The sequence below is a fragment of the Pavona decussata genome, unplaced genomic scaffold (genome assembly GCF_977016875.1).
Source record: "Pavona decussata unplaced genomic scaffold, jaPavDecu1.1 SCAFFOLD_48, whole genome shotgun sequence".
NCBI classification, from domain to species: domain Eukaryota; kingdom Metazoa; phylum Cnidaria; class Anthozoa; order Scleractinia; family Agariciidae; genus Pavona; species Pavona decussata.
Window position 1 is genome coordinate 4,811,741 of NW_028145470.1, and position 12,606 is coordinate 4,824,346.

The 12,606-nt window shown below is 36.2% G+C and overlaps 1 protein-coding gene across 4 annotated transcripts in view; it reads right to left on the bottom strand.

Annotated features, from left to right (window-relative positions):
• Positions 1-4,322, bottom strand: part of LOC146481912 (uncharacterized) — a 57,413-nt gene extending 53,091 nt beyond the window's left edge. For all 4 annotated transcript variants that reach the window (XM_085107984.1, XM_085107985.1, XM_085107983.1 and 1 more), the window contains exons 1-2: positions 4,188-4,322; positions 3,880-4,014 (exon numbers count right to left, since the gene is read on the bottom strand). The gene's annotated coding sequence lies outside the window, so the exon portion shown is untranslated. The remainder of the gene's footprint in view (positions 1-3,879; positions 4,015-4,187) is intronic.
• Between the last annotated feature and the right edge of the window lie 8,284 nt (positions 4,323-12,606).

Here is a 12,606-nt window from a genome sequence, read left to right on the forward strand (position 1 = left end):
CTCTTTTTCTTTTTCAAACCTTTCCAAATAATTTTCTCTTCCATCGTAAGCAGTGCCCAACTCGAAAGCAGCATGCTCCTTTGGGCACTGCTCACACTAAACCAAACAAATTTATCTTAATTCTTTTTAATCCTCCTTTGTAATATAAATGTTTATTGTTTTTTATGTATTGTGTTGAATCTCGTTGTACGTGTGAAAAAATAAAATTGAATTTGAATTTGAATTTGCTCTTTACACGAAAACTATCTAAAACGATCGAAAACGCTGCTTTCTAGTAATTTCTAAATTGCAATCAGACCCAAACCACCGTATGGAAAAAGATAGCTGCTGTTTTTGTACACTAAGAATTAGTGATAAATGTACCAGTCGCCATCTACTAGAACGGGTCCTCCATAAGAGTGTTGGACCCCTCCTAGGACTTAGTGCAAACTTAACAGTAACAACAAGGTGAAAAAAAAAGTGGACAAAGGCGGGATGTAATATATTCAATTAATGTTACAAGTCCCAGGGGGTTGGCGCACCATCAGCTTAATTCTCCCTAACCTTGCAAACAAAATCTACTATTCATATCCACTGAACCATCGAGGACGACCTAACAAAAATGGTAATTGCGTTCCGACGTAGAAAGAACGTACTCCTAATACAGATTGGAGTGGAGATTGCATGGGACAACGTTGATTGCGGTAAATGAATGGATCTTGGGACGTGTCTGGCATCCCCAGCAGATTTTGCAGGGGTGTATAACATCGTCACCAACATGGCAAAGGAGAAAAAGCCTGGGATCGAGATCATTGAACGCTCCCTAATCTTTGATTATTACTAGTTTTTAAGTTTTATTTCACAAAGTTAGCCATGATAACAAATGACAGTCAACCATTTTCAAACCAGTTGTTATGTCTAAATAGTTTAGATCAGTGCATCACCCCAAACCTGCCGGTATGAAGCTCTATTCTCTTAGTTCTCTGCCTAACAAATGGGTTTCTGTTCTCATGTACGTCAAGATTACGATAATTAAGAATACTATATCGTGTAAATATCATAAGGTATCCACATATCATTGCGTTGCATCGATGGTGAAAACAGGCCTGAAGAGACATGCACAGTATGACACTGCGTTAGTTTAGACTCTCTGCATTCACGGGTGATCATAGTTTAAATTTCGGAAATTGAGTTATATTGTTTTGTTAGCTCGTGATCGATTATATTTTTCGATTAAGTTTTGTTGACAAAAGATAGAGATGATTATACTTGTAGGTGAAACAAAGTAAAATAAACGTGAGAAAATTGATATTTACGTTTTAGTAGTGAACTATTTTCGAAACGAAGGCACTGTATATCGCCTTGTGCTTGAGTTGTCTCACGTCTCACACCAGGATTAATGTTCAATTCTTTTTTTTTGCTTAAGCCGGCTTGCGTGATACGTGTAATTATTAACGTAGAACATAATAATGGAAGCTTTAAACAAAGTTATAGGCCTAGAAAAATTTTGAGAGGACAAGAAAGCCCGTGGAAACAGTCACGTTCGGTTCGTTTTTCTACAGTTGTTACTAATTCCACCAAGCATTCCACAACAGGAAAGAAAACGTTCTTCGTGATTTAACCAAACGTTTTCCCATGTCCCAGAAAAAGTTTCCACAACTGTTTTGAGCTCCCCAAAACTTCCACGTTTGTGCTACAATAAATTATATTGAAAAACACGGAAAACATTTGTCATTTACCGGGTAACAAAACCTTTCTCCGAGTTCCACCAGTGTTTACAGAGCCGTTTCGATTTTCGTGAGTGCTACCTTAAACTTAAAGGAAACTAGGAAAGGATTGTATTGTTCCCACTCTTACAAAACATCCCGCAGCTATTATCGATCATCATAGATAATTTACTATGTTTTCACACAATCATGTGAAATGATTTTTAACCAATTGCAACGTGCGTCACAGTAATTTATTTATTTCATAATTCTTGACTCGATTTAATATATAATACTAAACTGCTGTATAATCCAAATCGGTTATGTTTGCCTCTTTTGTTATTATTTGCAAACATTGAACTGAGTAAGTCGCTTTAATAATTTAGATTGACAAACACAGATGAGGAAGTCGATCTAGATCTTACGGAACTATTTAGATTTCGAATATCTTATTTTAAACGGTATAACAGATCATAACAGTTAAACACACCTATTCTCAAATTTGGTATAATGCTATACTAGTCTGACTAACTCGCGTGTTGTAATGTCACACTGGTACCATAAAATTCCTAATATAATCCCCTCTGAAAATAAGCCTAACAGAAAGACAATTTAATGGTCTCTACCATGGCTGCTAAGCCAATCAAAACTCTGGAATTGCATCATACAATGATCCAAACTTGTATAATGCAATTCAAGGGATTTGATTGGCTTAGCAGCCATGGTATATAAACATTATACCATGTCCGAGAAATAGCGGCCATTAAATTGTCTTCTGGTTGTTCTTGCGAAGCGAAATCAGCAAGATCTAGCAATATTTCTTGGTTATTTTTGACAAAACAATTATTCCACTCACGCTTGTTAGATATGAGATGATTGTAGCTAACTCGGCGCTAAGCGCCTCGTTGACTATCTGTCGTCTCATATCCAACGCGTTCTTAACACGTGCATGTTCTAACAAGTTTTATCGTAATCTCTTTTATCTCTGCATGGATAAATATTACCTACGTACTTGCATTTTGACGTGAAATGATAAGATTAACGCAATTTTTTTAGAAACCCTAAATATGTTGCCTGAACAACTTATTTGAAATCGATGTTCTTTGCCATTGAAAAGTTAAGACTGAAAAGGTTATGCTTTCAGGTATTTTTTCTATTCCATGTTCATTGGGTATCTACAGTAAATACAGAAGTAAAACAGGTCTTGCGTCTGAAGAATCATTAAAAAAAAACCAGGAAATATAATGTTTTTGGTTTGAAGAATCAGATTGATAACAGACTGGAAGCCAAAACTCATTACCTGAATAACTTATGGTAAAACGATGTTCTTAGCAATAGAGAATGCGATAAAAACGATTATGCTTTCTTTTTCTGCGATTTTCATTCAATGCTTGTCGGCATGTCATTGGTTGAAGTAAATAAATGTTTTGTCTGAAGAATCAAATTAAAATAGAGAAAATGAAAGCAACGTTTTGGGAATCAAAGCTCCTTGCCTCAATAACCGCTGTCAGACCGATGTTCTTAAGTAAATTAGACAAAGCAAAATTCAAGCTTTCTTTTACATAATTACCGCACTGTGAACAATGTAGTTGAAGTTTCAATTGCCTTAGTTTAAGTATTATCTGCGAAAATTGCAAAATGTTATGGCTTCGGGATTTAATCAATTTAAACCCAAATCACTGAACTACAGAAATGAAATAATTCTTTTCAATTTTTCCCCAGGCCAGGCCTTTATCTGATGAAACGTTTTATCTCTATAAAATTCCATGTTTTTATTTCTTATGATAATCCCCGTGACTGAGAAATGCGGGCTATATAGTTGCGTGTGAGTGAAAACAAACTTGCAAAACAGTTGTAATTCTCCGCGGTTATAGCAAAAGTACCCAACAGCGCGAAGTAAAACTATCAAACACGATTTGGTTTGATGACCAATACAAACCGTCCAGTTAATGTGAAACCTTGTCAACAGAGGCCTGCATTCATGCAAACTCAAAATGGAGTATCGTTATTTAATTTTCTTGGGTAATTAAATCAAGGAGAAACTTAGGTCGCAGTTTCCGTGACTTCCCTGAAGAGAATCGCTTGAGGCCGCACTGGGATGCCATTGTAGTGGAACACTCGATTTTGGAATTTTCTTCATTGCGTAGGAAAGGGAAAAAAGGAAAATTTAAAGTCATAAAAACCCAGGACTTACCTTTTGTTATTTTACGTCTAAAACAGCATTAATATTTCAAACGTCTTGTTGGAGTGGTCTTAACTACATAGCTAATTTTCTTCTTCACAACCACTAGGCTTTCAAGGCTGCTTTGAAATGAAGGAACTATTTCTTCTGAAAGAGAAAATACATGTCTATTCAAGATTTCTACAAAATTAAAAACATCCAAGGGAAAAATGTCCAATTTCCAGACCAAAGTTTATAAACTTTACCATAATAATCTACAAATTTCGCGAAGAAATATCACCAAGTTCACGTCAGTTCCCGTATAGCTGCCAACAACATACCTCAAATAAGCTTTCTCATCGTTAACTTAAAGCTTTGTTTTCCTGGGGCAATCAGCTCTGCACAAAAAGAGCTTAAAATAATCCAAAACCGATAAACGTTCCCTGTTAGCGCCGTTTTGAGTGTCAATGCTTCAGCAGTGAATAGATGAAAGGAAATCAAAACAGTTTAGAGTTGTTAAACATTTATGGGTCTTATTGACTAATACAACGCTGAAGCAAAAGAATGGAAAATTCAGCGATAAGGCGTTTCGCAAACAGCCAATAGGTGTTTGAAATGCTTTATTTAGTTAAACCCCCGTCGATAGTTAAAATGCAATAATTTAGTTGCAAAGAGAAGACATAAGTCTGATAAACTCAGAACCTACAATTGAAGGCAAGAGATGTTTTCGTGCACGTCCAAGGTCAATGTTCGGTTGTTACTCGTTCGCTCTTAAAGCGGAAGTGTCGTAGGGTTTTTTTTTCACCTCTTTTGTTAAAAATGGTGAAATAAAACCTTCACTTAGCTACAACATAATTCTAGAGCAACGAGAGGAAAGAGATAAACTCAATTCTTGAGAGGAAAAACTCGTGGTCTGTTCTAGCGTATTTTGGAAACAAAAATGCGAGAAGTTGAAAAACGTCGCATAACGTTTTTCAAGTTTCAATCCATGCCGACCTACTCTGTCTCTGGCCAGAGGCACTAATCGACAGTTTTATAGCACTGGAGTGATAATTTTTAACAAAAACAGCCAATTATTGTTTTGTTTCGCTGACGGACAAATATTTTTGGGTTTTGAAATGATATCAAATTCGCGTGATACTTCCCTTTTAAGCGCGACAAAGTTGTCAAATTTTGCGAAAAATTGTAAAACGAACTGAGTTATTGGAAAGTCTTGCTAAAGAGTTACGGATCCGATGTCGTCCATAGAATCAAAAGCTAGAACAACCTTGCAAGGAAAGTACTGCTCAATAGCTTTCATTTTAATGGCCTCGTGCATTATTGTATTTCTTACACAGACTCAAAAGTTAAATCCACATTACATGACTATGTTTGACTACAGAAAGAAAGGGTTAATACAAGTAATACTATTTTTTTTTTCATATAACTTTCAAGTTACACCAGCAATTGTCGGCAATGAAATCATTTTAACACAACCAATGAAACCTTACCTCAATAAAAGAAATTTCTCTTTTTCGAACTCATTTTACTCCTAAAGGTGAAAAAAGATTGTTGCCAAGAGTCCTTTGCAAATCCTAACAAGTAATATGAAATTCCGTTATTTTGGTTAAGTTTATCGCATTAAATTTACTAAGTGCAACAAAATGTTTCTGCTTTGAAGTCAAAGTGTAAACAGTCATCACGATAATAAAACCCAACTGTCTTGTCAGTTAATTAAAAAGTTTACCTATCATTTTAAAGTTTTTTTAACCTGACTTTTCCACTTTCACCCCTCCCCATGACAAATCGACTTCTCGGTTTTGATCTAAACATTTTCTCAGTAATGATCAGTATGAAATTTCTCCCAACGATATCACTATTTCATCGAACACACAGGTCGTGAGAATAAAGGAAATGATCACCAAAACTGAGTGAGTTTTGATTAGCTTAGCAGCCATGGTATATGAGCCATTATACCTTGCCTGAGAAATAGCGACTATTTACAGTCAACTCCCTTTATTGCAAACACCCTCGGGACCGCGAGTAAGTGTCCTTAATAGCGAGAGTCCGTAATAGCGGGAATTTTTTTCATTCAGACGTCTGTACTCTATTTTTGCCGGGGATTTAGCTGCTGTCCGTATTATCGGGGTGTCCGTAATAGCGAGCTGTCCGCAGGGCGTGAGTTGACTGTAATTGTTTTCGGTTGTTCTTGCAAAACGAAATCAGCAAGATCTAGCAATATTTCTTGCTCGTTTTCAATAAAACAATCATTCCACTCTCGCTTATTGAATATGATATGAATTTAGCCCTCGGCGTTACGCGCCTCGTTGGCTATCTCATATCCAACGCGCGCTCGTGGAATAATCGTTAATCACCATGCCCAAGAAACAGCGGCCGCTAAATCGGCGTCTTCTCGTCGTTCTTGAAAAATGAAATCAGCGAAAAGATCTAGCAATAGTTCTTGTTTGTTTTAAATAAAACAATTATTTCACTCGCGCTTGTTGGACATGGGATGATTACAGCCAGCTCGGCGCTACACAAGCTTACGGTATAATTATTAGAAATCGACCAGGCAAACAATGAAATTTTAACTATTACCGGTCAAATTATGATTCTTTTAAAAAAGTGCAGTCAACATTGGGCATCTATGCGATAAGTAATTCACTTTCTAAAGAAATCTTGGTAAGTTCCTCCAAATTGTAATTCATACACACATAGGAAAAGGTTTATATCCTGTAGAAAAGGTTCCCATTTCACTTCATGTGGAGGTCTATAATAGTTTCAGTGGTGAACTAACAGCCTCCTTAGGTTAGGCAACTGTTTTGACAGACAAATTAGTGTTTACTTTATGCACAAGCTAACTACTGATGATATGGAGGGAATTGCCGATAAATAGACATTGACGACGAGAAAGCCATCCGGATGAAATCAAATGGTTAAAATATGCACTGATTACATAATCGTTATTAGTTTATATGTGGATAATGAACCTATGAGACGAGGTTTTTCCCCATAATTAATGTTTTCTCAGGCCCGTAGCAGGGGGAGGGGCAGGGGGGGCTTGAGCCCCCCCCAGAATTTTTGGAAGTTAAAAAACAATGTGCCAAAACAGATTAATGTACACTGATCAATCAGTCTAGAACTCTGATGCTGCAAGTGCCTTTTCACAACCTTTAATAATTTGTTTACTACCTGTCAGTTTCTTTAGCTAACAGTTTGTTTTTATATACAATGGCAACGAAGGCACTCCTACCTTGTGAATCGGAAATAAGAACCAAAATGGATCCAAATCAACCAATCTCAAACCGTGAAAGCTGTTGAAATAAACTACTTGTTTTTTAAGACATCCGCTCATTGATAGCAATATAAATGCCCTTAGTTCCACACAAATACTTCCTCTCAAGAGCAAAATTTTCCTGGAGTCGGATTCTCACTGCCCGATTCCAAATTTAAGAAGAGAAAGAAAACTTTGTCATCGTTTGTTTACGTCCTCCTTCAAAACGGCAAAGAAATGTACCAAAAAGTGTGACGCAGGTGCAAAGTTATTGATTTGCTTACTAAATCTACAGCTTTTTTTATGTTCTCGTTGCATCTTAAACTCCGTAATCTGTCTGTTTTTTGAGTTGACGGCCCCGGGGGGGGGGGGGGGGGAAGAGTAGTTTTGTTTAACCATTTTGCTCGGCCCCCCTAGCTATTTTAGCCTTGCTACGGGCCTGTAATTCTAAGCTAACGGGATCCGAACACTTGCTCACAAGCCAGACGATATATCACCTTCTCTATATTGCTGGCAAATGGGAGACACAGCAGACCTTGAGGTTGCATGAGCATGCGTAACAATGCTTGAGTGGAGAAAGTAACATTAAATGATGCATCATCCAGTTTAAAAACGGCCACTACCAAATTTAGGCAGTCCCTCATTTTGAGTATATACGGTAAAGTTTGTCACTTTTTTGGACATTTTTAATTAAGGGAAAGTTGTTTTTTTTGTACACGTAGTCCTTTCGTCCACACTTGAACCATCGCAATCGACGAAAATACTGTGAACTGAACACTGAGATTTTCAAACAGCTGCTATAATTGGAAATTTTTGAAAAAAAAAATTGATTTTTCCTTCATCTGTCAGTGGATGTCAAAAACAGACAAAACTGAAAATTTTCTAATATGGTTTCATTTACCGTCCACTCGTAATAAACACTTCAAAATGATCAAAAACGGTAGGACACGAAAGAAAAAATGACGTATCATTTTTTTGGAAGAATTCTCTACAACTTAGCGTTCTCAATCGGTTTTAATCGTTCGCAGGGAAAACAAATGAAAATATTTGGCGGAACGTGTGGACAAAATACTTTTAAGATTAAAAATTTACATTTTCAATAAAAAAAAAACGATCGTCAACTTATACCTGTGGATGAAGCCTGGTTATTTGTAGCCTCAATGTCGTTGTACCAGTATGATGTTTACCATTTGGCATCGATATTGACATTTAGCATCGTCCTGATATTTTAGACAATGAAACAAAGAAACTTGTCTCAGCAACTAACAGCCTTTAACAGCTGTTTCGTCTTGCTCAATTCCCGTGGAAAAGAACATAGATTATGCTTAGCCACCTTCTAAAAAATTAAAACATTTATCGTCACATTAAATTTCGGAAAAATTTATGTGGATGGTAAACTTAGGACAATAAGATAAAAACATTAAAATGTCGTCCTGATCTATCTAAAGAGGTAAGCTCTACATGTATTAGGAAAATAAGCAGTCGCGTTTTCTTATGTTTTCAGTCAGTTTAATTTACTTCCGTATAATTATTTCCTTGGGAACTGTAAGGAAGTAATTATTTACGGAGGTCTGCAAACAAATGCGTGAAAGGCTCATAATTCAACTACACCTTTCTAGTCAGCACAACTGTTTAATATCCACAAATTCGATGAATGCCGACTACTATTTGAGCTTGCGCCTAGCGTCTTAAATATACAATTTTAAATGTTTCAGACTCGTAAAACGTATTTCCTTGACTTTATATAGTAATATTTATGACAGTAATATGACTTCCTGGACTTTTTGGAGGTGTTTGTATATCAAAAAAGTGCTCAAAGTGTTTTATATTAAGCAGTAATGACGCCATATTTACAAACTTATCAGGGACCACTTCGACAAACAGGAGCAATTTGTAGCTGTATTTTCGTGTAGATCAGGTATCACAATGGACTAAATAAAACAACTTGAAAGACGCAAGGCTGATCGAACAGCTAGTATTTTAATAACATTGTCCAATGTTTCGGTTAGACACTGAAAACTAACTTTCATCAGGGGCTTGAAAATCTAAGTGAAAATGGCAACAAACGGTTACAATATTTAAGCCTCCGAACTAAATTCACTCCTGGTATTTTGTGATAAACACCCCTCTTCAGTAGGCGTCTCGTAACTATTAGCTTCCCTGCAAAAATATCAAACAAGCTTGGCCTCTCTCGAATCCACTCAATCACCTACTACTATCCATGAAAATTCAAAACGTTCTTTTTGGCAATCTTTGAAGATACCCGCCCTCTATTAAATAATTATTGCATTACGTTCTACTGCTTCATGGCGTTGTCTTCGGCCTTATTTCGAGCAACGAAATGTCTCGCGTTTGCTGTACATCGAGTCTTCTTATAAACACCTTCAATCGTTGCTGAAGAAAACTTTAACCTTGTATCTAATAAAGTCAGTAAAACTCCCCCACCCCCTCCCCCCACAACCAGGAATATAATAAGCAGCCGAACAGCGTTCAACTTACAAAAAAAGGAAAGAAAAGTTCATCATCATGTTCTCATGTTCCTCTTACAACTCTGAAGTCATTTCACATTCATGTCAGTATTGGAGACTAAGAAGAAGTCAAAAATGTACTAAAACTTGCAACGCATGCGTATTGCCATGAAAGTCCCTAATATAAATATGAGTGAATTGCAAATGAAATATGTCATGAATGGAAAAAAACCCCAAGTGCAGTCATCAACTCAGGAAGTTGCAAAATAGAACCTTAAAAATTGCTCCACTTTCCATTTCAGGCTTAATTTTTTAGGTCTTTACCGTCTTCTTCGCGATTCAGCGGGATGAATGTTGCTAACATCAGTTCGACTGTCTGTGTGAAGGTCTTATCTTCATTTATAAAATGTTACTTTTATCCGTCCAACAGTTTCTTCAAGCGATAAAATGTCGTATTGTTGTGTTCCGTACTGTTATCAGTATGTTTTATCTTGAATGAAATAACGTAGAACAATTGTTTATGACTTCAAAATATTTGAAATTTAATTAGTCATAATTTGATGTTGTTGCTTACAACACTATCTTTGACTAGTTACCAATGGTTTATGCTTTCAAAAGGAATTTTTCTGATATCATCTTACCTCAAACTCTATCTTTCGTTCCCTCTGTGTGAATTTGTGAAAAAAACGCCGTATTTTACACTTCTTGAATCATTAATTTTTGACCATGTACTCTTTGAGACAAACTAGCTTGAGCTGAATGAAGCAAGCAACGCGGTGCAGCCGACATAATTTGGCGCGAAACTCTGATGCGACCTTATTTATTTTAGTAATTGTGTTAATTAAACAGGGTTGTAATTTTAAATTAGTATCTATATTCAGAGCTACAAAAGGTTTTCTGAAATCTTTCGTATATAAATTCATTGAATATTTTTTATTAGATTCTTAATTATCATAAATTAAAAAGTCTTGTAAACTATGGACGCCATTCCAAATTTTTTTCCAGGTGCGGAAGACAGGGGTACGTTTGCTGAAAAGTCATTTTAAAAACAGTTAGGCCAGGGGCTTTTATATTTTTATCAGTATTATTTGTGTTATTTTATTTCCATCCTATTTGGCTACAACTACCATTTTTAAATAACTAGCATATTATTACACTGATTTGTAAACCATGTTGCGAAAAGTCAAACAACTTTCAAAGATGTTACAGAGCCAAATATGGCGCAATTTCAATAGGATTACAACTTCATGAATGAAAGTTATAAAATACACCGTTACAATATACTTATGCCCCATTCACACCAAGGGTTAAACACGTTTAAAAGCTGTTTAGTTAAACACAGTTTAAAATTGTTCCCTTCATAAAAGCTGCTTTCGGATTTTTGCATGTCGACTACAGATTTAGCACAAATGAAAGCATAAGTTAAAAGTTACTTGAATCCTATGTCAAAGTCAATGGTTCAGCTTTCTATTGAAAATTTTTCATTTTGTTAAACCTGGTTTAATTAAAAATGTTTTTTTGGTGTGGATGAGGCTTTAGTTTGTTTAAATAGTCTAAACAGGTTTAAAATAACCCGTTGTGTTTAGAGTTCAAAGTATGTCACTTCGCTCCAACTGAACCGACCGGAAATCTTGTTTAAGAATTGTGTTCTTCACAAGTTACACGTAAAACGACATCTCGTTGACGGCCATATTGGAGGTGAAAACATGACAAATATGAAAATTACTTTCCCTCGGGAGAAAAACCTTTTTTATTGTTCTGCCGATCCCCAACATGGCCGCTGTGAAAACCCTCCATAGAACCATAGAAACTGGAGATTATTCTTGATGAAAGAAATAAGATGATGCGCCCTTAAAATCGTTCATAGCTGACTCCCAGTAACTTGAACCATCGTTAACTTACATTTGAAACTCGCGTTAACTCGAACCAAGAGTACGCTCGGCTGTATTTGCTCCATACATTCACTGTAAATTTACCCTCGATGACAAGAACCTCCCACTCGAAGTGATTTTTTCCATTCAGGCTCCGATTGTCCAAAGAGCGGATAACTTTATCCAGCGGATAAAATGTCTGAAATGTATTAGTTGGAGTACATTTTATTCACTAAATAGTCGGCCAAAGCATTGAATTTTATTTTGGGTACCCACCGGAGTGTTCTTCTACTGCTTTGCTGTGTTTCTAAAACAAATATTCCTTTGAGCTCTGTTATGTTTGTTTAGTTGGCAAAATATTGTTCTGTTTTTACTCTTTCTCTGTAACAAAACTGATTAAAATTCACATTGTTCGAAATGTCAATAAAGGATGCAAGCAAAAACTGTTTTGTGAAAGAGATGAGATGTTATGTTTTAAGCCTGGTGAATAAAGGATAGACGTTTTTTTTTGGCAGTCAGTGACACCGGGTACACTCGGAAAAAGAAAATCCAAGTTCTCCTTTTAAACCTATGACCTTCCAATTACTAGATCGAAGACAGTCTACCATCGAGCTATAGGAGACAAGTGGGAGCCAAGGCTATTAAGGACTGTGCCAACTTTTGTTGCTGCGCATTTGTTCTGCGCATCTCGAGATACTAGGGTTTCCTGTAGGTGGTCGATATTTTTGCGCGAGTTAAATACTATGCAGGGAAAGCAGAACTTAGCAAGTGTTCTTGGTATCCAAAAAGAAAATTGGGGGTAACCATGCATTTTTCAGAGAAAACAAAGCTTCAATTAAAGAAAAAAAAAAAAAAAAAAAAAAAAAACGCCACACATTGCTTTGTATTTTACCAGGAGCCCATTAAGTGTTTTTTTAGAATAACTGTTTCTTAATTACCTCTGAAATATGCGTGGTTAAATGTCGATGAGTGATATATGTGAAAAGAAATGTGACGTTATATTTTAAGCCTGGTGAATACATGATAGATGTATTTTTCAGTCTGTCACACAGGCATACTCGGAAAACTCGGACTGGCTGAAAACTTGTCACTGGCTGAAAACATACATCTATCAAAACACTGTTTTATTCCTAAAATCCCGTCATTTGTTCCCAACTTCCGATAACCT